This window comes from Anolis carolinensis, chromosome 4 (genome assembly GCF_035594765.1).
Source record: "Anolis carolinensis isolate JA03-04 chromosome 4, rAnoCar3.1.pri, whole genome shotgun sequence".
Taxonomy (NCBI): Eukaryota; Metazoa; Chordata; class Lepidosauria; order Squamata; family Dactyloidae; genus Anolis; species Anolis carolinensis.
The window spans coordinates 168,363,219-168,389,929 of record NC_085844.1 but is presented as its reverse complement, the minus strand read 5'-3'; the positions used below and the strand labels follow the sequence as shown (position 1 = coordinate 168,389,929).

General features: G+C 40.6%; 1 protein-coding gene across 7 annotated transcripts in view; it reads left to right on the top strand.

Moving 5' to 3' along the window:
• pde4b (phosphodiesterase 4B) overlaps positions 1 to 26,711 on the top strand; it is a 352,571-nt gene that overhangs the window by 279,730 nt on the left and 46,130 nt on the right. The window contains exon 1 of one of the 7 annotated variants that reach the window (XM_016997032.2): positions 21,789 to 22,029. The exons of the other annotated variants lie outside the window; for them this stretch is intronic. The gene's annotated coding sequence lies outside the window, so the exon portion shown is untranslated. Of the gene's footprint in view, positions 1 to 21,788; positions 22,030 to 26,711 lie in introns of those variants that run through there. 7 annotated transcript variants of the gene reach the window in all.

The window sequence follows — 26,711 nt, the reverse complement described above, 5'->3', positions numbered from 1 at the left end:
AAAAAAACCCCAGTGTGAATGCATTTAAAGCAGACAGGCAAAGTGTGCTTTCCAGATGTGGCTGAATTGTAATTCCCATCAGACAGGGTAGTCGAGGTGAATGCTTATCAATCCACAAAGTATGAAAGGCCACACTTTGTCCACCTGTAATTTGTAGCACAGGCAAAATCTATAGCAGTATTTCCCTTTCATGTTAAGACTTCTTCCTAGCACTTTGTTGTATTATCAGGCCTCTCATATAAGCTTTGCTGGCGTCCCAAATAAATTCTATTGCTGTGTCTTCCTCCTTATTAAGTTTGAAATATTCTATCAGCAATTTCCTATATCTGTCCTGATCCTCTTCGTCTTTTAATAATGATTCGTTTAGTCTCCATCTGTATTTTCCACTTCTCGGATCCTCCTTATCTAATGTAATCTCCAAGGGAGCATGGTCCGAGTTTAATCTTGGTAGTATATTACATTTAGTTATTCTGTTTGCTATTGATTTGTTTCCCCATATCATATCGATTCGGGTCCAGGTCAGATGTCTGTTAGACAGGAATGTATAATCCCTTGCACTCCCGTGTAGGTGTCTCCAGATGTCCAGCAAGTTTAGGTCTTCTTTCAATTTAAGGAAATATCTAGGTAATACACCACCCTTAATGCTTTTAGATTTCTCTTCTGAGTTGGATTTATCTAGGGCTGCGTTGAGCACCCCATTGAAATCCCCCATTATTATGAGGTCCTCGTATGCCTGTTCGATTATTTTTTGATAGAGACTTTCTACAAATTTTAATTTGCACCCATTCGGCGCATATATGTTGCATATCAGGAGTATCCTGTTATGCACTTCTACCGAGACGCCTAGTATTCTGCCCTCGTGATCTTTGAAGGCTATTTTTGATGGCAGCTTCTCGTTTACGTAGGTCACCACCCCTTTTTTCTTCTCGGGCCCCGATGAATAATACGTCTTTCCCAGTCTATCGTGTTCTAGGTGTGACACATGCTTGTGTGTTATGTGAGTTTCTTGGAGACATGCTACATCGTATTTGCCTTTTTTTATTTGTTGCCATACTTTATTTCTTTTACTTGGTGAGTTAAAACCGTTTATATTGTTAGAATACAGTTTAAGCCTCCGCGCCATCATTCTTATTTGCCTCCTCCCCCCTAACCTTATCCCATTTTCCCAGATCCATCAGATCCAATAAGTCTTCGGGCGATCTTTCTCTGAGTCTTTTTTTTAGTCTGGACCATTCTCCATCTTCTCCTTGTGTCCTGTCCTCTTTTAATTCCTCTCCTTCTTTCTCTTTCCCTTGCTGTTCCCTCTTACTGTTCTCATGTGATCCTGTGTTTAGGTATTTCTCATAGAAGGCGTGTGCTTTGGGTTCACTTGTTATCCAATGTTTATTTCCCTCCCAAGTAATCATCACTCCCTCCCTTCTTTCCCATTTGAATCTTATATTTCTTCTCTTCAGCTCGTCTGTCAGGAAGAAGTATTTACGCCTCTTTTCTAAGACAGACATAGGGAGTTCTTTAAGAATGGCGATTTTGTTTCCCTTAAAGTATGATGGAGCTTTTGCATTACCTCTGAGGACCTCGTCTCTGAGGCTTTTCTTACTGAAGTGGATCACAATATCCCTTGGCGTGTTAAATTTTCTTGAATGGTTAGAATGGATTCTATAAATTCTGTCTAAATTCCCTTCCACCATTTCTCTGGTTGTCTGGGTAATATTTGTTATGATTTCAACAACTTGGTCTTTTAAATTTTCATCTTCGGCCTCTTGTAAGTTACGAAATCTTAACTGGAATTCCTTTTCTTTTGTCTCAAGTATTTCTTGTTGAATTTTGATTGCGTTTATTGTTTTCTCTATTTCGCCTAGATCTTTTCTTGTTTTATCTTGATCAGTTTTAATTATTTTATTTTCTTTAGATCTTTCCTTATTGTCCTGTTTAATAAGTTCTATGTCCTCTTTTATCAGTCTTATTTCCTCTTTAACTAGTGTTTGGATTTCCTCTTTTATTTCCTCTTTCATTCCCTTCATCTCATCCCTAATCTGGGTGTATTGTTTGTCTTGCTTTTCCTGAATCTTAATCACCTCTGTTTGTAGTTTCAGAATCTCTAACATAACATCTTTGATACTGTAATCGTCTGGTAACGAGTCTTTCCTAGCTGTTCCTCGTTTCTCCTTATCTTTATCCATCTTAGCTTTGGATGAATTCATCTCTATCTTATTGCTTATTGCTTTGGTCTAGTCTGGTCTGCGGGTCGCCCTTATTCTTTATTTGTTTATTTAATTTCTGCCCCCCTTTGCTTGGACCCTGTTCCTGTTGCAAGTGATCTAAAACTGGTGCTGTAGGTGCTGTCTAAATACACCCTGGGACTGTGCTGTCAAGTCGAGTCGAGCTTACTGGAAGCTATGGGAATAGTAGATAGCCAATTACATCCTATGAATCAATTCTAACACTGACACTTCCTATAAATCAATTCTAACACTGACACATCTGTAAGTGGTTGCCAACCCCAGACTATAGCAACCAAAATGGAGACAGATTAGAGAAAGAAAGAAAACAAAAACAAACAAACAAACAAAAAAACAAAAAAACAACCATATGTCTATAAGTATAAGTATAAGTGTAAATATATAAGTAGGGTCTGTTAAGCGTTGTAAAGCCAACCTTGATGGGGCCAGCAGGCTAGTCCTCTTTCATTCTTCTTCTTCAGAACAGCAGCTCAGATCCTATTCTTCCGACCCTTGGCAGGGCTGGCCCTTGGTTGCTTTGTAAAAGCCTGTTTAGACAATCCTCGTCCCGTTCTCCTTTTGGACACACCTGAGGACTCTGTGATGGGTCCAACTCGGTTGTATTTTGTATATTGTCTCGTGCCGCTGCGCCTCGCTGTTAAGCGCGCCGCGTCTCCGCGCGTCTCCACGCCACGCGTTGCTGCGTCGTCGCGCCGCACGTCACTACGGCGCGCGTCGCTTGCGTCGTGTGCGTTGCTGCCCCCCGCGCGTCTCCTCTCCTGATCTCCACCACGCCTCGTCCTGTCGCCTCTCGTTCTCCACCACCGGCTGTGTCCCCACCGGCGCACCGGCGCACCTCTGGAGGTGTCTTTCCGATCTCCCTGGGTAGAGTGGTCTTCTCTGTCTTAAGAGTATTTTAGAGTCTTTAGAGTGTTTTAATATTTGTTTTATATTATTGTTCTTCTTGTGCCATGCGTTCCTCTTCCTTTCTCCAAGGGCCGAGAGTGCTCTTTCCTTCCTTCTCTTAGACTTCTCTCTCGCTTCTTAGTGCCGCAGTCTATCTTTTGCAATGTAGGTTCGCTTTGCTTCTATAGATATATTTCTTCCCTCTCTCTTCTTAAGTTTTAAAATAGTGACAGCGTTCTAGCCTAGCCTCGGCTAGGGAACCTCAGCCTTGCTCTGCCCACCAAGGACTTTTCCCGTGCTGGGACTGGTGCAGTTTTCCCTTGTTATCTGGGAAAGTCCAATGGTTTTGCAACTCACCGGTTTCTTACCACTGGTGAGTGGGAGCCACGGCTCTACCTGAGCTCTCGGAGAGGTCAGAACGCTGAGGAGCCTCAGCGTTCTGCTGCGTCCACCATTAACGCCACTACCGGAAGTGCATCTATTCATTTTGTAGTTGAGTATCAAATTCTGCCTGAGAGCTGGTTATGGTGAACTAGGCAAGTACTGTCTTTGAAAAATCATGGCACAGAAAAACCATCTACTGATGAAAGTATACATATGTAATAAATTAATTAGAGGAAGAGGTGATCAGTCTGAGGCAGGAAGAGGAAATTATTCAGTGTGGGAAGGCTCAGGGGAAGAATCCAAGTGACAAAAACACAGAGCAGTCACTTCATACTTCTTTGCTTTTTGTTCAGAGACCTCTACAAGGAAATCAATTTCCTTTCTTATATTTTCTAGACTGATAAACAATATTGCTGTATCTGCCAGCCAGTGCTGTATTTAAAAAGAAATATGGCACTTAGGTTGCATTACCGTACCCATTCACCTAAAAGGAAGTCCCACCAAACACAATGGGGACCTACATTGAGTCTGTTGTTTTTAATTGCACTTGAAAATTTGTCACCATGGCCAATGCTTTGGGGTTATGTTTTTAGAACTTTTTTTGTACCAAAACATCAGCCAGGAACCTACCTTAAAGGCTATTATAATTACAAAGGTATATTACTAACACAAAACACATTCGTGCTAGTAAGCTACAGTGATGGCACAATAGTACCATTGCATAAGATGTCCTGTTGCACAACAATATTGTATATTGGGACACATTGGGAGACATTGTGCAGTGGGGCTGTTCTGCAATAGCCACTCTTGCTTGTACAATGGTCATGACAGTGTAGCTATGTTTCTGCTTTCCCCCAATAATATGAACATTGTGCAAGATTAGTACCATTCAGCTTTATGAGATCGTAAGTTAGTTTATGGTGATCTAGCTTTCCAAGAAGATACCTGTTGTGACTGCGCCTTCGGGGATTATGGTTGATGGTGATGGAATTCGAAGAGGAAGAAAAAACCCTCGTGATGAGGGTTCACTGGAGGAGTTGCGCAGGAAGTGACTTAGAGAGCTATATGGGGGATCTTCTGAGGAAGATTCAGATGGGGAGATGGATGCTGAGGAACAGGTGGTGGCTGGGGAAGCGGGCACTGAATGGGCACAGCCACCGGAGATGTCTGGGGATTTGGGGCCTATGGATACTTCTGAACCTGGGGTTTCTGCAGGAGCTGATCCCAATTGGGATGCTTGGAGAAGGGAGGATGGTTCTTTAAGTGTTCATGGGGCTAAGTGTGGGCAGGATGATTGGGACTCCGATGAATTGCTAGGTACTCCAGATCCACGAGCTCTAGCTGTGTGGAGTTCAGACTCTGAGTAGATTTGGGACACCTGGTGTTTGGGTGTGAGTGTTTGGTCACCCAGGAGGAAGGGGAATAAAATGGGAATGTTTGGCCACTGCACTTTGCGTGTGGCAAGGTGTTGCTGAGGCGCCATTGGGATCTCTGTGTTTCCATGAAGACTGGACTTGGACTATGATTTGAATCTGCTGATATCACCTAGCTTGGCTCTCGCTGTGTCTTACCGTGGACCTGTTTTGGATGACTGCACCCTCTTCGGACTTTGGATTGAATTTGACCTGGCTTCTGTCTACACCCTCTGACTGACGGCTACTCCCGGCTTCTGACTATTGGTTTGTCTTTCGGAATTTCTGCTGCCTCCTGACCTGACCTTGGATTCTTCTGACGACGGCTATTCATCATCCCTTTGAGGCTTTCGGCTTATCTGCACCGTGGAAGCAGCTTTATTGCTTTTCTAGTTTGTTTATTTTCCAGCAATTAACTCTATTTGTTTTCCAAAGCTGAATTGAAGCGTTATTTAGGTTTTTATTGAATGCCAGCATGGGAAATTAGCGTGGCTCGTTTTTGAGCTATTATTGTCCAATCTACTCTCGAAACACTGAAAAGTGAAGTGTTTCAAGGATATTTCCTGTGTTTATGTTATTTTCTGGCTTATCTTCGGAATAAACTTTGTTTTGTATGTTAACTGGCGTCTGACTCTTGACAGATTGCCACACGCCAAACAACAACAACAGAGAGAGCCAAGTCAACATGGCTGGGCTGGACGACAGGCTGGCCGCTTTGGAATTGGAATTGGTAGCCTTAAAGAGGGCACAGCAGATTAAAGGACAGGTCATTGTGCCTGAACGTTTTGACGGGACCAGAGAAAAACTACCAACTTTTTTGGCTCAAGTGGACTTATATTTTTTGCAAATATCTGATCTTTCGTTTCCTACAGACACTAACAAAGTTGCATTTATTTTAAGTTTATTAACTGGGCCAGCGGGGCGTTGGGCAGTCAGTGTAATTAGGGGCAATAGCCCAATTAAGAATAATTTGGTGGACTTTAAGGCAGCTCTAAATGAGACGTTTGGAGATCCTTTTCAAAAGGAAAATGCAGGTTGGGCTTTATATCGGTTAAAGCAGGGTAAAGGGTCTTTAATTGATTATTTGAATAAGTTTAATTTGCTTAAGCATCAACTGGACTGGGGAGAACATGCTTTTATGTTGGTTTTTACTGCTGGGTTGAATGAATGTTTACAGGATGAGCTGTCTCGTGTGGAACCAGCTCAAAATTGGGATGAGCTGGTAACCAAAGTTTGTAGGATAGAGGCTCGAATGGAGTTCAGAAAGAAAACTCGTGGGACTCCAGTAGTGGAGTATCATGCTAGTGCCTCTGTGAACTCTGGGGAAGAACCCATGCAGCTTGGGATGCAACGCAAATTGTCCCAAGAGGAGAAAGACAGATGCAGACGATTAAGGTTGTGTTTGTACTGTGGAAATGGGGGGCATTTTGCTCAAGGTTGCACTCTAAAACCATCTCAGCTGCCGGGAAAAGGGCAGCCCTAATGCGCCATGAATCCAGCGCATTAGGGCCTATGATGCAATTGCCTAGGGGGAATAAGCATGTGTTTGTGGCCATACAATTGTGTGTAATGGGTCAGAGACCAGTTAGTACCCAGGCATTTTTGGATTCAGGGGCTACAGTTTCGTACGTAGACCAAAGCTTTGCGGAGAAGAATAAAATTCCAATTGTGAAGAAGAAAGTCACAGCTTGGGTGGAGGGTGCTGATGGAAGGTTGTTACATTCTGGGATGGTGAATCAAGAAACAGCGGGTGTAACCTGGCAAGTGCAAGGGCAGAAGGGGATGTTAACTTTTGATGTCACTGCATTACCTAGATATGATGTCATTTTAGGCATGGACTGGTTGGCACAGGTCAATCCTCGGGTGGATTGGGTACGCAGAACTATCAGTTTGGACCCGCCGGTGTGTTTAACACTAAATGAAGTTGGTGGGGATATGGAGGGAGTTCCATCTTGTTATCAGGACTTCTGGGATGTGTTCTGCCAAAAGGAAGCGGATAAATTACCACCACATAGGCCTTATGATTGTGCGATCAAATTGGTGGAAGGTGCTAAGTTGCCTGCAGGCAGGTTGTATGCGCTTACTGTACCTGAAAGACAGGCTTTAAGAGAATACTTAGATGAGAACTTGCAGAAGGGTTTCATTAGACCTTCTAATTCGCCTACGGCCGCTCCAGTCTTTTTTGTGGCAAAAAAGACAGGCGACTTGAGACTGGTGTGCGACTACCGTGTGCTAAACAAGTACACTGTTCGGGACAGGTACCCTTTGCCTCTAATCCCTGAGTTGTTGTCTCGGGTTCAGGGAGCTTCCATCTTTACGAAGTTAGATCTGCGTGGGGCTTATAATTTGGTGCGTATAAAGGAAGGGGACGAATGGAAGACAGCGTTTAACACCTGTTTCAGCGCTTACGAAAATTTAGTAATGCCGTTTGGGCTCTGTAATGCTCCAGCGGTATTTCAAAGATTTATTAATGATGTGTTCCGGGACCTTTTAGACAAATTTGTGGTGATTTACTTGGATGATATATTGATTTTTTCGAAAGACGCTCGCGAACATGGGGAACATGTGCGTCAAGTGTTGTCCAGGCTCAGGGCAAATGGGTTATTTGCTAAGGCCTCCAAGTGTGTTTTCCATGTGTCTGAGGTGGAGTTTTTGGGACATGTTATATCTGGGAGGGAACTGAAAATGGACCCAAGAAAAGTGGACGCTGTCAATACCTGGCAAGAATTAACATCCAAGAAGGATGTACAAAGGTTTTTGGGGTTTGCCAACTACTATAGGGAGTTTATTCCGCACTTTGCACAATTGACAGTGCCGTTAACCCAACTCCTGCAAAAGAAGCGTCCGTTCGAATGGACTATGGAGGCCAAGAAGGCTTTTGAACAACTGAAATGTAGTTTTCAGAATGGGAACATTTTAGTACATCCAAATGTGAACCAACCATTCATTGTTGAGGCAGATGCTTCTAATTATGCCCTGGGAGCAGTACTCTCGCAGAAGGACCCGTCTGGTAGATTAAGACCTTGTGGTTTCTATTCTAGACAACTCACTGCGTTTGAACAAAATTATACGATTTGGGAGAAAGAGTTGCTAGCGATCAAGGTGGCCTTCGAAGTTTGGAGGCATTGGTTGGAGGGGGCAAAACATCAGATAGTGGTCCTATCTGACCATAAAAACTTGGAACATTTGCAAACTGCAAGGAAACTGAATCAGAGACAAATTAGGTGGGCATTGTTCTTTTCCAGGTTCGACTTCAGGGTACAATTTGTAGAGGGGAAGCAGAACTTGAGGGCTGATGCTTTATCTAGGAAGCCTGAGTTCAAAACTGCTGAAATCCTTCTTGAACAAACCATTTTACCTGTTTCAGTGTTAAATGTGGTACAGGACAGGCAGGATTTTTGTCTTCTCAAAAAGAGGATAGGTGGACACAAGAGCAGTTGATATTGCTCTCTCAGGATATGAGAACTATACTGCCTAATTTACAGGATGTGGACGGGGTGTTATCACGTAATGGGCAGATTTTCGTGCCGCCTGGTAAACTACGCTTGGAAATCATACAAGCATATCATGATGAGCCAACTGTGGGACATTTTGGCAGGTTTAAGACTGTGCAAGCCATTACTCGTCATTATTGGTGGCCCAAGATGAGGCAGGATATTTTAAAATACTGCGATAGCTGTGCTATTTGTCTACAGTGTAAACATCCAGTAGGTAGGCCCTGTGGTCTATTGTCGCCTCTGCCAGTCCCTGAAAAGCCCTGGCAGATTATTTCCATGGACTTCATTACTGATTTGCCTAGAGTGGGTGGCTACACTTGTATTTGGGTGGTGGTTGATTTGTTTTCCAAGATGGCTCATTTTATCCCATGCTCTAAAGTACCGGCGGCTACAACGTTGGCCAAATTATTTGTGCGCCATATTTTCCGTCTGCACGGGGCTCCAGAGGTTATTGTTTCGGACAGAGCGCCGCAGTTTGTTTCACAATTTTGGAAACAGTTCCATGCGCAGCTTGGAACTAAACTGAACGTCTCTACTGCATTCCATCCGCAGACTGATGGGCAGTCTGAACGGGTGAACAGTCTGTTAGAACAGTATCTGCGCTGTTTTTGTTTGCAGCAAGCTGGGGATTGGGTTCAATGGGTACTGGTGGCAGAGTTTGCGTATAACGCGGCGACACATAGCGCTAGCCAATACTCGCCTTTTGAAATCATGTATGGTTGCCATCCACGTGGAGTAGTAGCGCCTGCGCAAAATACTGTGTCGCCGGATCCAGTGTATCATTCCAGTGAACTCAAGGCCTTGCAAGACGTTGCGAGGAAGCTTCTGGTGGAAGCTAAAGCAACGCAAAAGTCACAAGCTGACAAACATCGTCAGCCTGGAGTGGAATTGAAAGAAGGGGACATGGTGTGGTTGTCTGCTAAGCATATCAGGACGCATGCGGGGAAATTTGGGGCTCGGTACTTAGGTCCTTTGCCCATTGTTACTAAGGTCTCTCCTGTGGCGTTTCGATTGCGATTGCCTTCCACGCTGAAGGTTCATCCGGTGTTTCACCGGTCTTTACTGAAACTGGACACATCATGTAACAGGCCCTCAGTAATTACAGAGGTCTCGGATCCCACATTAATTCCAGTGGGTGGGGCCTTTGCGGGGAGGGATAGTGTTGTGACTGCGCCTTCGAGGATTATGGTTGATGGTGATGGAATTCGAAGAGGAAGAAAAAACCCTCGTGATGAGGGTTCACTGGAGGCGTTGCGCAGGAAGCGACTTAGAGAGCTATATGGGGGATCTTCTGAGGAAGATTCAGATGGGGAGATGGATGCTGAGGAACAGGTGGTGGTTGGGGAAGCAGGCACTGAATGGGCACAGCCACCGGAGATGTCTGGGGATTTGGGGCCTATGGATACTTCTGAACCTGGGGTTTCTGCAGGAGCTGATCCCAATTGGGATGCTTGGAGAAGGGAGGATGGTTCTTTAAGTGTTCATGGGGCTAAGTGTGGGCAGGATGATTGGGACTCCGACGAATTGCTAGGTACTCCAGGTCCACGAGCTCTAGCTGTGTGGAGTTCAGACTCTGAGTAGATTTGGGACACCTGGTGTTTGGGTGTGAGTGTTTGGTCACCCAGGAGGAAGGGGAATAAAATGGGAATGTTTGGCCACTGCACTTTGCGTGTGGCAAGGTGTTGCTGAGGCGCCATTGGGATCTCTGTGTTTCCATGAAGACTGGACTTGGACTATGATTTGAATCTGCTGATATCACCTAGCTTGGCTCTCGCTGTGTCTTATCGTGGACCTGTTTTGGATGACTGCACCCTCTTCGGACTTTGGATTGAATTTGACCTGGCTTCTGTCTACACCCTCTAACTGACGGCTACTCCCGGCTTCTGACTATTGGTTTGTCTTTCGGAATTTCTGCTGCCTCCTGACCTGACCTTGGATTCCTCTGACGACGGCTATTCATCATCCCTTTGAGGCTTTCGGCTTATCTGCACTGTGGAAGCAGTTTTATTGCTTTTCTAGTTTGTTTATTTTCCAGCAATTAACTCTATTTGTTTTCCAAAGCTGAATTGAAGCGTTATTTAGGTTTTTATTGAATGCCAGCATGGGAAAGTAGCGTGGCTTGTTTTTGAGTTATTACTGTCCAGTCTACTCTCGAAACACTGAAAAGTGAAGTGTTTCAAGGATATTTCCTGAGTTTATGTTATTTTCTGGCTTATCTTCGGAATAAACTCTGTTTTGTATGTTAACTGGCGTCTGACTCTTGACAATACCACATTGTATATTTTGCAAAAAAGTAATATTTTCTTAAAAAACACAATTTCTGTGCAAAGTTCCTTTATGAAATTGAAAAAAAAATCTCTTAAAATGATGAAAGATGTCTAAAAAACACTCTTTCCCAAAAGCGCTGTTATAATCTGAGGAGAAATTTTTTGAAATTTTCATTCTTGCTTGTCTCATTCATAGCTAGATGAAAACAGCATTTCACACCATAATCCTAGATCATGGTCTCCGAGTGAAAGATTGAAAGTCATGGGTTCTGTATCTTTTGGCTATGCAATTTGCCCACTGTGTTCCAAATGTTGCTGTTGGTGTATTGCAATCCATGAGCTTTCCATTTGTTCTGGCCAACTACTCCAACATTCTCTTATCATTGACTGTTGAATGACTCTGGTAAAGGTTCCACACTTTGGTCTTCATGCATCTCCAGACATCACAGATGAAGTTTTGCAGAAAATGTGTGACAAACATAGTATGTCTTATATTCAAAATATTAATGGTGTACTTAATAACGGCAGCGAGAATAGTCTACACAAGAAAATGGAGGTTAAAGGAAACACCAACTCTCCAACAATAGGAAGTGAAGATAATGGAGGTGAGAAATATGGTTGAATTAACCAGTATACTATCAAGACATCAAGGACCGGCAAGAATAGAAACAGATTGGACTTTAGTGAAAGAATATTTAAAACAGAAAAAAAAGAAATTGATTATATAGAGAGACTATTGCAAATAAGAAAGACCATCTGATTATGTGAGGAAAGAAAAGGAGAAAGAGAAGATATAAAGGAAATGACAATAAACTATAGACCATGAGGAGGAAGATCGGAAGCTAACCAAGAGACTTTTAGTAGCCCTCCCCCCTTTTCCCACTTTACCATCCCCCGTACCCTGGGCCCTCCCTCCCCAGGACATAGCGGGTTACCTTTACTTTTACTTTTTTTCCCTATCCCAGATACCTTCCCAAAAAACGCATAGAACTTTTTTCTTTTTATTTTATTTTTTCTTTGATATTTTAATACATGTATAAGAAAACTTAATAAAAATTCTTTAAAGAGAAAAACATAGTGTGACTTCCATATCCATGGAACCAGCATACACGGTTTCACTTATCCATGGTTTTCACTCACTCGGTTATTCATTTAGGCCTCCTATACAAGTGGCACCCATTTCTCAGTACCTCCATCATGTATCCCATTGAAAATAATAGGTTCTCTGTTATCCACAATTTCACACATCACTGTGAAATCTAGGAATGTATCCTTCATGGATATGCGAGTTGTACTATAAGTAAAATAGTTTGATTTATATAGGAAATATGTGTTTATCATATTTTACAGAAATATCTGGAAGTTATTAGTTTCCAAATTTAGAAAACAGAATTAATGTGGAAACAGATGGCCAACTAGAATTTCAACAGCATTAAACAAAGAAAGACTAGACATGATTAAGCAAAATATACTCATTGGCAGAAACTTCAATGTACATTTGTTTCATTGTTTTGATGTCTGCCCTGAGCTATTGCAGAAGAAATAACCCAATAAAAATATGGTTAGTTAAGTAGGAGACTTTAGACTCAAGCAAGAACAACCAACATACTGTTATTTTCTACTTCTAGAGCATACATTTTCTCTGAAGACATTTGATCTTTTGTGAGAGTATTAAGTTGTCCTGAAGCTTAGTGTGCTGCGGTATTTCATCTCCCAGATGGTCATCCATTGCTTTTGCAACATCTATATGGAATGTGACTGCTCAAGTAATACAATTCAATATGCTGCTTGTGACATCAACAGTGGTGGGTTACACAACTCCTTTTCCCCACCCTAATTGGTCAACATAATGTAATATTTTGCTTTTTTTCTCAATACTTTTTTCCATATTGAATATCCTTTACTCTTTCAAGGATGTTGCATTTTTTGTATCTTTTCTTTAAAACACACATTTTGGATCTCAATTGAAAGAGAAAAGTAGAGTATAAATAACTATTGTTGTTGTTTAACAGTGGAAACAGGACACAAAGGACCTGCATTTGGTGCCCACAGTTTTTTTGAAAGTTGGTAAACCTTTAGTTAACTTTGTAAGGATGTATATGTGCCTTCAAGTTGCCTATCAATTTACAATGACCCCATTAATTTCATAGGACTTTCTTAGGTTTAACCTGTTGTACCACCAGGAAACCCCTGGTGGCGCATTGGGTTAAACCACTGAGCTGCTGAACTTGCTGACTGACTGGACCTCCCATAATTTTTCATGCACAAGGCAGTTTAATATTCTTATGTTAAATCTAATTTTAAGCTCCACTTGAGGAAGGTCAACTCATGAAAAATTATAGAAGGTCCAGATTGTGATCTCTTTAGCAAGCCCTGCTGAGTTTTCCCATTGTTTCTTTCATCTTCCTTCTTATTAGAGAAACTGTACTAAGGAAAATAAGAAATAAGCTGTCTTTTAATTGCAAGCACCACCCTGTTTTCCCCAAAATAGGACAGGGTCATATATTAATTTTTTCTCCAAAAGATGCATTAGGGCTTGTTTTCAGGGGCAGGTATTTTTACAAATTGAGTTTTTAAATGAACTATATCTAGAGCTTATTTTTGAAATAGGGCCTATATTTCCAGCATCCTCAGAAATGCTGAAAAATCATGATAGGTCTTATTTTTAGGGTAGGTCTTATTTTGGGGGAAACAGAGTAGGAGCACTCTACCTGGAAGGACCTTAAGGCATCACTGGAGTTTTGCTGGAGAAAAAGAACACTGCACGAGTTAAATGCCTTAATTTTGTAGGGACTAGCCTTTTCCACAAGGAAACCATAAGCTTTTTTTTCCAACGGGAAGATCAAAACACAAATCTTCTATACAATGTGTGATTTGATGGTATAATATATTTTTTATGATAGCTGTGTTACAACTGAATTTTTTTTTAAACCTGAGCACAGAAACATTTATAAATCTTAAACATGCACATTTATAAAAATGTAGTTGTTTAATGACAGCAGTATGATATAGTGGTTTGAATATCAAACTAGGGCTAGAACTGCATTAAGTTGTCAGTGTAGACCCACACAATGCAGTTCATTGCAGCTAAACTGCATTATATGGGTCTACACTGACAATATAATGCAGTTCCAGCCTAGGATTCTACAAAAGCTTGAATGCCCACTCAGACATCAAAACTCACTGGATATCCTTTGGCAAGTTATACACTCTCAGCCTTGGAGGAATGCAAATGCAAACTGTTGAATTAGTCTTGCCTAGAAAGCCTTAGGATAGAGTCAGAGTCAACTAGAAGACACATAACAATTTTAAAGGGTCCTTTTAGGCTACTGGCTTGTTTAATTTTAATACATGCTGAAGTAATTCTGGAACCACTACATCATCATCAGGATTATTATTTACAAATTATTATCATCTCATCATCATTCCATCATATACACACTACATTTGTAAAATCGCCCACATATTCTCAGTATAATTCTATACATGTTTATCTAGAAGAGAGTCCAGCTGAACTCAGAAGGGTTTACTCCTGGGTAAATGGATATAGATTTGCAGTCCTGTATCATTACCTCATTTTGTATGGTCATTATTATTATTTTATTATGACACAGCAAACAAGATAGATATGCTGGATTTCGTATCACAAAATCACAAGTCGAACACTTCCCAAGTGTCTAGGATTGTGTGATGTATTTTTGGATGATGCGCGCAGATCCCAGCAGGGTGGCCTTTTGCAGTTGGCAGATCGTAATTTTGTCAATGTCTATTGTTTCCAAATGCCGGCTGAGATCTTTTGGTACAGCACCCAAAGTGCCGAACACCACCGGGACCACCTGCACTGGTTTCTGCCAGAGTCTTTGAAGTTCAATCTTGAGGTCCTGATAGCGGCTGAGTTTTTCCTGTTGTTTTTCGTCAATGCGACTGTCACCTGGGATGGCAACATCAATGATCCAAACCTTTTTCTTTTCCACAACTGTGATGTCTGGTGTGTTGTGTTCCAGAACTTTGTCAGTCTGGATTCGGAAGTCCCACAGTATCTTTGCGTGCTCATTTTCCAATACTTTTGCAGGTTTGTGATCCCACCGGTTCTTTGCTGCTGGGAGGTGGTACTTGAGGCATAAGTTCCAATGAATCATTTGGGCCACATAGTTGTGCCTCTGTTTGTCGTTATTATTATTATTATTATTATTATTATTATTATTATTATTATTATATTGTATGACACAGCAAACAAGATAGATATGCTGGATTTCGTATCACAAAATCACAAGTCGAACACTTCCCAAGTGTCTAGGACTGTGTGACGTATTTTCGGCTGATACACGCAGATCCCAGTAGCGTGGCCTTTTGCAGTTGGCAGATCGTAATTTTGTCAATGTCTATTGTTTCCAAATGCTGGCTGAGATCTTTTGGCATGGCACCCGTTGTTGTTGTTGTTGTTGTTGTTGTTGTTGTTGTTGTTATTATTATTAACTATAGGATCCTCCAGTGGTGCAGCGGGTTAAACAGCTGAACTGCTGAACTTGCTGACTGAAAGGTCTGCAGTTTGAATCCGGGGAGTGAGGTGAGCTCCCATTGTTAGCCCTCGCTTCTGTCAACCTAGCAGTTTGAAAACATGCAAATGTGAGTAGATCAATAGGTACAGTTCCGGGGGGGAAGGTAACAGCGCTCCATGCAGTCATGCTGGCCACATGATCTTGGAGGTGTCTATGGATGGCTCTTCGGCTTAGAAATGGAGACGAGCACCATCCTCCAGAGTCGGACATCACTGGACTTAATGTCAAGGGGAAACCTTTATCTTTACTATATTGAACTATACCTACATGTAGTGAATTCAGTGAATGTATTGCTAGACATTATTGCAATGCAGAAGATAATCTATAAACAGCATTATGCCTAGTTAAAAACTATAGACATTCAAGTTATTCCTCAGGCTTCCACACCATATGTTATGAATGGCTGTACTAATGATGAAAACATTCGTGGACTCTTCAAAATATTTTGTCCAGGAAAGCTACAGCTTTATCCCTGTCAGGAATTTGGAGAGACAATATTGACCTAGGCATGCTGCTTCTTCACTGCCTTCCACAATTTTAATGGCAATTTTTATATTTCATGCGCCCTTATTTGCCTCTTCTTTATGATATAAATACAGATGTTTTCTCCTCTGCATAATTTTAATGTGTTGTTTTGCTGGTGCAAAGCACAACATAGGCTGTTACTTTCTTATTTACGTATAACCCATGTTTTCCTTAGAAAAATAAGACATGCAGATAAGAAAGTTGGGTTAAATATGAAAAACGTTTTTATTGGAAAAGTAATTATATTGTAGTATTAAAAACAAGTTAAAACAGAACCATAGAGTTGGAAGAGACCGCAGGAGCCATTCAGTCCAACCCCCAGCCATACAGTAACACAGAATTAAAGCATTATACAAACTAGGTATTATTCAAACCAATTTTATTTCCAATCTTTCATTTTATTTATTCCATTTATTTGTATCCATTACCATTCCAGAAGGAAGGACTTGATTTTGTGAGTGTTTCTAGGAAAGAGGTATTAAGAGGTGATATTTCCTGGTAAATCCGGCGCTGTAATTTCCCATCAGAGTCACTTCTCTTATTAAGAAAGTGCTCTGTTTATACCTGCCATGATTATATCTTGAGTCATATGATCCATCCAACCAACTACCATCCATTGAATCAGATAAGATTGGTCTTTTTTGCTTTTGAAGTGTGAGTTATATCCTGTTATGAGAAGTACAGTATTCCAGCTAATAGATATGAATGTAATATTCCAAGGTAAGAAAAAGCAAACCTCATTCAGCATTTACACTGGGAATTAGCACATTTCTTGGCACTAAAAGGAAGATTCAAAACCTGGCAAACAAATAGCACTTCCTTGCTTGTATTGTTAAAGGATTATCCATGGAATTACTTCTTGCAAAGAAGCATTATAATTCTTAACACTTAAAACAGTGTCCTCTTGAGGTTGCAAAGGCTTCATATACATCCTAGAGGTTCTTATGACAGCTGTGTAAGGTAGGCCAGTTTTATTTGTTGCATTTTGCAAATTAAGGACTGTGGCTCAGATACAGAGCCTCATCTTAAATCTTTCCATGACTTAAAGTAACAGTGAGGGAGACAATAACATTAACTAGGGATACATCCTTGTGCTTTGTCACAACAATCTGTTAAGATTTTCCCCTTTTATTTTATTGTAATTGCAAGCCACAGGATCATAGAACTGTTTTCATAAATTACAAAGACACGTAAGGATTCAAAAGGGCAAGTGTTTAGCAAATAATAATAAAACTTTATTTATATCCCGCCACCATCTCCCCAACGGGGACTCGGGGCGGCTTACATGGGGCCATGCCCAGAACAGTACAATATAGCAAAATATAAAACAACATATTACAATACAATTAAACAATACAATAAATAATCATATACACTGCAACACAAAATCTATACACACACACACACACACACACACACATATATATATATAACAGATTAAATCTAGATTAAAGGAGCATGTATTATGCAACTACGAGGTGAACAATGATTTGAGATCCAGTGTCTACGACCTTTTCTTTCTTTTTTTTGTGATGTTGAGACATCCAAGTCAAATATGACTTGCCCCTGAAAAACCTAACACTCAATGTTTTCCAAATGTTTGGGCTAAAATCTAAACAGAACAATTCATTCTCAAGACAAAAAGCATTCTTACCCAATTTAAAATAGGCCACTGAGATAGCAAAGCTCATGACACATTTAATGAAATCCCTTCTGTGCTTTTATTTTCTGATGCTTCAGACCAAATTCCCATCTATATATTTGTGTCTGCTGGATTACTGTGAGCTGCTCCTGGCAAAAATTCAGCATCAATATTTTGTAAAGGAGCATGTTTGCATAACAGTCTGTAAATACAGTACTATGGAAAATAAAAATTGATTTTGTTGAAGACTTTCATGGCCGGGATCACTGGGATTGTTGTGTGGTTTCCAGGCAGTATGGCTGTGTTTTAGCAGCATTTTCTCCTGACATTTCACCCACATCTGTGGCTGCCCTCTTATTATTATGATGTTTATTTATATTCCACTTTTTCTTGCCATAAGGAGACTCAAAGTGGCTCCTCTGTAGAGGCCAGCCACAAATGTAGGTGAAACATCAGGAGAAAATGCTGCTAGAACATGGCCATACAACCCGGAAACCACACAAACTCCCCAAATCAACTTTATCCTTATACAAACTTAATGGACCAGTAATGCTGGTGGCGCAAGAAAACAGAAGAGAAAAACTATAATTCTGTTTAAAAGATCTTTAGAAGATGTACATCACAGATCTAAATAGAAGATTGACAGAACTGGTAGATGTTTTATTTCAACTGTTATCTTCAAAACCATCCTGCTATCAGCTGCTTTGTAAAGTAAAGAGTTCTTTTCACTCTAATGAACATGGAGGATAATTTTAAACAATTAGATTGTTCTACTGAATCCCTGGTATCATTTTAGTTGTTTTAAAAACAAAAATGAAATGTGTTCTATAACTTTATAATTCATATATGTTTAACTCAGCTGATATTTAAAGATTTCTAATTTTAATTGGACAGTTTTATTGCTTATGATTCTTTATGGTCCATTACTTGCAAATACATATTGTTGAGGCAGAAATGATGCTTTACTGCAAAGAAGGAAGTCATTTTTCTGGAGAGCTAATTTAGTTGTTGAATGCTGAAATTGTTCAATTAAAGCAATGGAATAGCCTGCCTCGAGGTATGGATTGAGCTCTTCTTTGGAAATTAGTTGGACATCTTTCTCGAGTGCTGTATTCCTGCATGTCATGGGATTGCAGGAATAGACCCCTTCTTAAATTGTGGGTCTAGACCTCAAATAGGAGTCCCCTTAGCTCAAGGTTGGGGTCATTAAAAATTGACAGTAAACAGTAAAACGTTTCGAAACAGCATCCATTTACACAAATCCATTAGCATCAAGTTTACAGTGGACTTGCAGAAAATGCTTCAGCTGTACTTCATAAAAAGGAAAATTAGCCTGTTTAGCAAGGCTTTGCAAACACTGATTTTTTATCAGTATTTTTTTATGCCTATTTTATATACCCATGGACATGGGGTTATGGAAAGATTTCTCTGGCAGAAAGGGGTTGTGAATGGATAAGGAACTTGTTGTATGGTCTTCTATTGGCAATTGAATACTTTGCATATGTTGGAAACCGCCCTGAGCACTCTTGGGGAGGTAGAGTGGTGGTGGTGTTGTTGTTGTTGTTGTTGTTGTTGTTGTTGTTGTTGTTAAAAGTAACCCTGGACTGGATGGCCCTTGAGGTCCCTTCCAGCTCTTTAATGCTACAGAAGGGAGGAGAGGAAAAACCTTTACGTATTTTCAAAAAAGGATAAATCCAGAATTTTAATTAATAATATGCTTAGGAAAACATATCTGGCTGTTATATTGTGGATTTTTTGCAACAAATCACATCCAGCTTCCCAAAGCTCACAGGATTAAAATCCTGTAAAAATTCCAGTGTGGGGAATGGCCGTGAAATAGCATTTTTCTTTTCCTTGCTGCTTCAACTCGCCTTTCCTGTGAGCCTCCACATATGCTTAAGCTCCTTGCATGCCTTTACATGATCAAATATGTTCAAGCCAGTTAAATACATATTTGTAGGTGAATCATCAAAAAAGTAACAAACCCCACAACAATAAAATATTTGGTTAATTAAAAAGCATCAGGATTCATTTATATAACCATTTTATCTTCCTTTAAAAAAAAATCAGTCTGCATAGTTTGGGATGTGTATGTGGTACATTAGCCATGAGAATCTGCTTTCATAGCCCCAAATCTCATGACAAGCTCCGAGGATTTTCTCACCCAGCTCAGAGTATGCATACTGATGCTTTGGGAAGTAACAGCTAATTCACTGGACCAAATTCCCCACCCACGCATTGGGTTATGCAGGAGGAAATACTATTGCTATGCCTTTGTATTTCCCATATCAAGAATTTCATTGTAGTTTTATCCCACATTAGTCTTTTGAGATAGGTATACATTGGAATTGAGGCAGAAAAGCAGTAACTTTCACAAGGCTACAGAGTGAGTTATTGAATCCAAGTGTCCTGGACCCACGCACTATTCATTATTCAATAGACTGCAATGAGATAAAGTGAATTTGAAGTGTTTTGAGTTAGTAAATAAAAGGCAGCTGTGTCATAGAATTGCAGGGTTATTAGATGTCTTGATAGCAGAGCATTTTCAAGACAAGAAGAAATCTTACTTCTATGGTAATAGAAACCAGCAGAGTGGAAGATACCATAATATTATTTCCCATGGCCTCAAAAAATACAGAAGATGGGCACACAACTTAGAAGTGCATCCAATTGAGTTAAGTGAGAGGAACTGCAGGAAACATGGGCATATGACTCCACTTCTAAAATTACTTGGACATTTGGGAATCTTACCGTTCAAGACTGTGGGTATATCTAAACTGTAGAACAAATGCAATTTGACATTTTAACCGCCATGGCTTGATGCTATGGAGTCACAGGAGTTGTAGTTTTACATTGTATCTAGCCTTCTCTACCAAAGAGTGCTGGTGCCTCACCATACTACAAGCTCAAGGATCCTGTAGCATTGAGCCATAGCCAATAAAGTGGTGTCAAACTATATTAATTCTATAGTTAGGGCTGTAGCCAAGGGGAGGGGGGTGTAAAAAGGTTCAAGCCCCCCCCACCCCCGCTGAAATTTTTCAGGTTTTTAAAAAAACTGGTTTACTCATGAATTTTAACTGATTAACGAAACACCCATGAGTGTCCACTGAAGTTTATCTGTCTTAAGTGTCCACTGAAGTTTATCGATGGAGCCAGATTTCTAAATTATTTTGCGTTATGGAATTACTCTTCATGATTCGCTTTAAAAAAGTTTCAACCCCCTCCCCTCAAAAAAATTTCTGGCTATGGCCCAGTCTACAATGTAGATGTACCCTTAGTTTAACTAAATTTCATTTACGAAAATGTAGTGCAGCAGATTGTCATTGCTGATGAATTAATGTTTTTTGTTTAATTGAAATCCATCATTTTATCAACAAGGAGGATATTTAAAACATAATAGTCTTCTGGGAAAAGTAAAGACATTGTGTAGTTTGCATCAGGTAAATGGTACCTACACACACACACACACACACACACACACACACACACGAATTAGCTGATGGGAGATCAAGATACTGGTTACAATATTAGCTTCATTTCCTGCATTGCAAGCGTAGTTCATTCCCACAGAGAATCCACTTCTCATTTTCCAATTGCCTAGAAACACACACCCCTCAAAGTTGGAATCATGCATCTTAGTAAGTATTTCAGTTATGCTATTGACGTCAATGCAGTCATTAAATAGATTGCTGGCCCTCCCAACACTAAGCATGTGCCAAAGAGCTAGAGGCAGACACGTTTTAGAATATGAACATCAGGTTTTCTTTAAGCAGTTTGAGAAAATAAGGGGGAAAGTTCCTGCTTTAGTGTCTGTTCTTTACAACTCCCCTGTCTGTTTTAAACCTCTTTGACTTTCCATCCCTGAAAGGGGTTGGAGGGCTCACTGCAATGTTGTCATTCTGTTACTAGGCACATAAACAACTTTAAATGAGTTACTAAATAGTAATTTCTTGTGACCAGCTCCAGCTGAAAAGTGACACTAATTTTACGTCGTGTAGCTAGACTTAACTTACATGTATCGTGTAACGTTAGTCAGCCAAACCTTTTTAGCCTTTGACTCCAGACGTTCTTCAGGGATTGATTTCATGGAGTCTATTAAAAAATAGCTACCATTTCTCCTCCGCAAGCCTCCTCTGGGCTCTGAGGACGCGTAGGCCAATCATGATCCCATAGCAACGGATATAAACTGTTCCCCTTCGGCCACACCTGTGGACTCTCATGTTAGGCATTCCACACGTGCTCCATCCGTCATGTGGTTTGCCATTCCTGCCAGTCCAGCTACCATCTATGGCAGCTGAGCAAGCAACAGTGATGTCAGTGGGACTCCCCAAGCGTAGTCAAGGAACCCGTCCGAGGGTCTAGCGGGGCGGAGGAGGGAAGCAAAGCAGTCTTCCAAGACTGAGTGACGGGCAGGTTCATTCATTACATGAGCCAGGGCAATGCATACATCCTAGAGCTCTCCCATCTTCTTTAGACCCACAATAGAGGCTAGTCCCTTGCAGAATGGATCTGACTCACCAGAGTTGTCTGTAGAAAGACTCTTAAAGCTTCGCAGTTGAGGATATATGGCACCCTTAAACATGTGGTGGACAACTTTACGCTTTGGTGGAACAATCAGGTATGTTTCAGCTAAAAGCATTAGGTTGTTTTCCAGATATTGAGCCTTTGCTTTCTTGTCATGTGCCCTTCCTCATTGCTTTCTGCTTCCCCTCCCCGTATTAGGAAGAGTTCGCCCCACCCTGCCAGAAGTCAAGATCTACAATGTAAGCAAGAGAGCTCCAGATATCATTCCATTTTCTTTTCTTTTTTTAAAAACTGAACTTTGTACATCTTTTAAAAACTCTACTCATACGCAGAAAAACTCAATCTTGAACAAAAAATGAAGAAACTAACTAAAAGTGACCCTCCCAGCTTAATTAGTGTGTTTCATTTATTGTGGTGAAAGTTTTACTGCTCCTACATGTTGTTTAAATACGAGGTTGTTTGATTTCAGAGGGCATGTCAAGTCTCCAGTTTTTGTATAGATGTCTATATCTAAGCGACAGCTTCATTTGACACTGCAATATGTTATTGCCACAATTGGCCCTGACATTTTTCAGAATGAGGCACTTGCATCAAACAGTAGCTTCTACAGTGAGGGCAGGCTGACAACAATGGTGATAGCTGAACTTCTCAGCTGTTTACTTCTGTTAGAGGACATACCTGGGTGTTTTGGAAGGCACACCTGCATGGCCATACAGGCTTTCCTGCATGCTGTCACATCACTAGCATCAGAATTAACGTCAGCTCCTTGTCTCTTCTGGATGAAACAAGTCAGGGAGTACCCTCTTGTAATTTGCCTTAAGCTTAAAAACATATTGAGCCATTTCCAGGACTTAGTTCAAAGCATGGTCTTGCCTTTACTTTGTCCTTATTCATCCTGGCCTCACAGATCTGTGCCCTCTGTGAATGTGACGGATACGATCTGGGAGCAGCAATAAGTGGTGTGATTAAACAGTGCCTGTAGGAAGCTTTTCCAAATGCTGATGGAAACTTCAAGCTGTATGAAAGCAAATTCAAACGATCATATTTATATAATGTCAGCTGTATTTTAGAGCATGAGAACTTCTGCTGAGAATGTATTCAAGCAACAATAAAGGGGATATCTTGCTAGCCCTAATAACTTTTGTATCATTTCATTCACCTTTGCTGTTGTGGGACTTCAGTTTCCCTAACTCTTCCTGAAGTCGGTGCCTTTAGGGAAACCTGAGAGCTATTGTGTGATATGATGTTGGATGCTATCCAAACACCACAAAACAGAACTGAAAGTATAGATTAGTGTTCTCTTCAATGCCTTCCTTAACAGGAAATAATATATGATTGCATATATATTCCTTTCTTTGTTTGTTCTGAAATTTAATCAATTTATTTTCCATTTCATCTTCAAATTGAAACTATTGATTTAGGTTTAAACTTGATGTAACAGTAAAAGAAAAGAAGAACAGTAAAAGCAGCATACTCGTATATACTCAAGTATAAGTCAACGTCATACCAGTACATTAAAGACAGATTTGGGGAGCAAAATTATAGATTTTGATATGGCCCATGAATATGTCGAGGGTCATTCTGCAGAGAGATGAAGAAGCACTAGCACTGCCTTGGGATCCAGTCATCCCTGGATGGCCACCATTTTTCCCCCAGGCATTTGAAAAGACCTTTTGCCATTGTACTCAAATAACGGGATCGTTTATTTTTTGTAAAAGTTAAAAGTATGATATTGATTCTTTTTTTACAGACTAGTGAAAAGCTAGAGTTTAGTCTATTCCAGAAAAACCTAAAAGAAGCATTGGCCCCCTCTACCCTCCAGGTGCGCCTTTGATGGGAAGATCCAAAAAGTCCCCACTGCCGTTTCCCCACTCGAGAAATTAAAAAAGATAGAGAGAGAGTGAAGGGTTGGCAGTGCTTCTTTCAGGTTCTCTTGGGATGGATTACGCTCTGGCCTTTCAACACTCTACTCAGAGAAGGAGATGGTTCCTTTTTTATATCTGTTAAAGTACAATACTAATTAGATCAGTGGTTCTCAACCTGTGGGTCCCCAGGTGTTTTGGCCTGCAACTCCCAGAAATCCCAGCCGGTTTATCAGCTGTTAGTATTTATGGGAGTTGAAGGCCAAAACATCTGGGGACTCACAGGTTGAGAACCACTGTCTTAGACTGACTCATTGATAAATTGACCCAGGTTTTTCAGGTCAATTTTTTACTAAAAACTTCTAGACATAAACACATCAGTATACTGTATTCAGTAGCTATAATGATTATAATTTTAAAAGCAGTTAAAATTCAACAGCCTGCTATAATATCTTGCAAGCATCCAGATGCCACGGGCCAAAATCCAATATTGCACGTAGAAGATGTCTAGCCTGTTGGGATCTTCTTTCCGTCACCTTTTGCAGACCTCTGTGCCATCTGGATCTGTATCAGTGGTTCTCAACCTGTAGGTCTCCAGGTGTTTTGGCCCACAACTCCCAGAAATCCCAGCCAGTTTACCAGCTGTTAGGATTTCTGGGAGTTGAAGGCCAAAACATCTTGGGACCCACAGGTTGAGAACCACTGCTCTAGATGGTTCTCCAACCCAAGTGAGTCATTTAAACAGGGAGAAAGGTAGCTGCAGCACAGAAAGGAGAAATCCTTCTCTTTCTATTTTGCCAATGGAAACAATTACATTGACAGGGTGACCCCACTATATTGTGTCCAGAGAGGGTGTGTTCACACTACACAATCACAATTATTCAATGTATAAATTATTCACATATTTATTCGTTTAAACATCCAATTTTAATTTTGAATACAAAGCTGCCTACACTGATTTACCTAATGAGAAATACACCCATGCTATCACTGAAACCTCCGGTGGCTCAGTGTGTTAAAGCACTGAGCTGCTGAACTTGCAGACCAAAAGGTCGCAGGTTCAAGTCCACGGAGCGGAGTGAGCGCCCGCTGTTAGCTCCAGCTTCTGCCAACCTAACAGTTCGAAAACATGCAAATGTGAGTAGATCAATAGGTACCGCTCCGGCGGGAAGTTAATGGCATTCCATGCAGTTATGCCGACCACATGACCTTGGAGGTGTCTACGGACAACACTGGCTCTTCGGCTTAGAAATGGAGATGAGCACCAACCCCCAGAGGTGGACACGACTAGACTTAACGTCAGGGGAAACCTTTACCTTTACCTATCACTGAAGCAAATTTTCATATCGATATTATAATTACAAAAGTACTGTTTTCCATATGGATATTATTATTTGTGTGCCAAAAACAATAATGTATGAAATACTTCACAATGTTCTTTCATCAGTAAAAGCTAGATTTGCCCTTTAAAATCTGTGCTTCAGCCCTGGCAAAATGATTTTTCCTTTTTCCCATAAATTTGTTCTAGAAGCAGTGTTAAAACTGACATTAACATTTAACCCAAGAACAATGAATCAAGAATCAGGTTCCCATAATGAAGGTTTTCTATGTTGTTCAGCACAATCTTGGGTTAGTTACTCAAAAGTGAAGGTGCTTATCATATGCATTTGTTTTAGAAATTGGTTTTGTTGCGATGAGTTCCTGTAAAATATTCTCTAAAAGCATCCTGTGTTGTGTCTGTCTTTTTAAGGAATGTTTTAATGAATAACATTTACCAGCAATCAAAGCACCAAAGGGGAAACAGACCAATATTTCTGCATGTTTTTCAAGAATTCCTCCTATTAGGTTTTTAATGTCAAAACTCCTATTGTTTTCATTCTAGTGCTTCTTCCTTTTTGAACCCAGCTTAGACATTTGGCATTTCTTTCTCCTTGGTAGTAAAAGCTTTTGTTGTGCACTCTTGAGCATCATGTTGCTAATATAGTGGACTGATGATTACTACAGTTTCTGATGCCTCCTTTCTCAAGGGATTAGTAATGCAAATTGAGCATTTCCATATGTGAGTCATTGTTTTGTCTATCATAATTATTGGCAAATATTTGTTAGAATTTGAATGGATTCTGTCTATATAGCTTGATACAGCTCTTTTGGATTGCCACATGTTTCTGGTGATTTATTTCTTCCAAGGGCTTTGAGATAAACTTCCATTTCATTTTCTTAAATTATATGTTCCCCCAAAAGTGTTGCATTTTGAAATAATCTATCATTCTTTCATATGTTTCATATAGTTCTCTAGGGTGTTGCTACCTCATCTTTTTATTTTGCTCTGATCATATCATGTAGTTCCCTGTTTACTGTGCTTGGAAATTATATTTTGGAGCCCCCAGTGGCGCAATGGGTTAAACCACTGAGCTGCTGAACTTGCTGCTCGAAAGGTCAGCAGTTCAAATCCGGGGAACAGGGGTGAGATCCCGCTGTTAGCCCCAACTTCTGCCAACCTAGCAGTTCAAAAACATGCAAATGTGAGTAGATCAATAGATACCGCTCTGGCGGGAATGTAATTAAACCGCTGAGCTGCTAAACTTGCTGCTCAAAAGGTCAGCAGTTTGAATCTGGGGAACAGGGGTGAGATCCTGCTGTTAGCCCCAACTTCTGCCAACCTAGCAGTTCAAAAACATGCAAATGTGAGTAGATCAATAGATACCGCTCCAGCGGGATTTTGGAGGTGTCTATGGGACAACGCAGGCTCTTTGGCTTAGAAATTGAGATGAGCACCAACCCCCAGGATCGGACACGACTAGACTTAATGTTAGAGGAAAAACTTTACCTTTACTAAGTTATATTTCAGAGGAAGGAACTACTGTAGATTCCTTCCCAAAGAAAATCCTACAAAATTAATGGGGTCACCATAAAT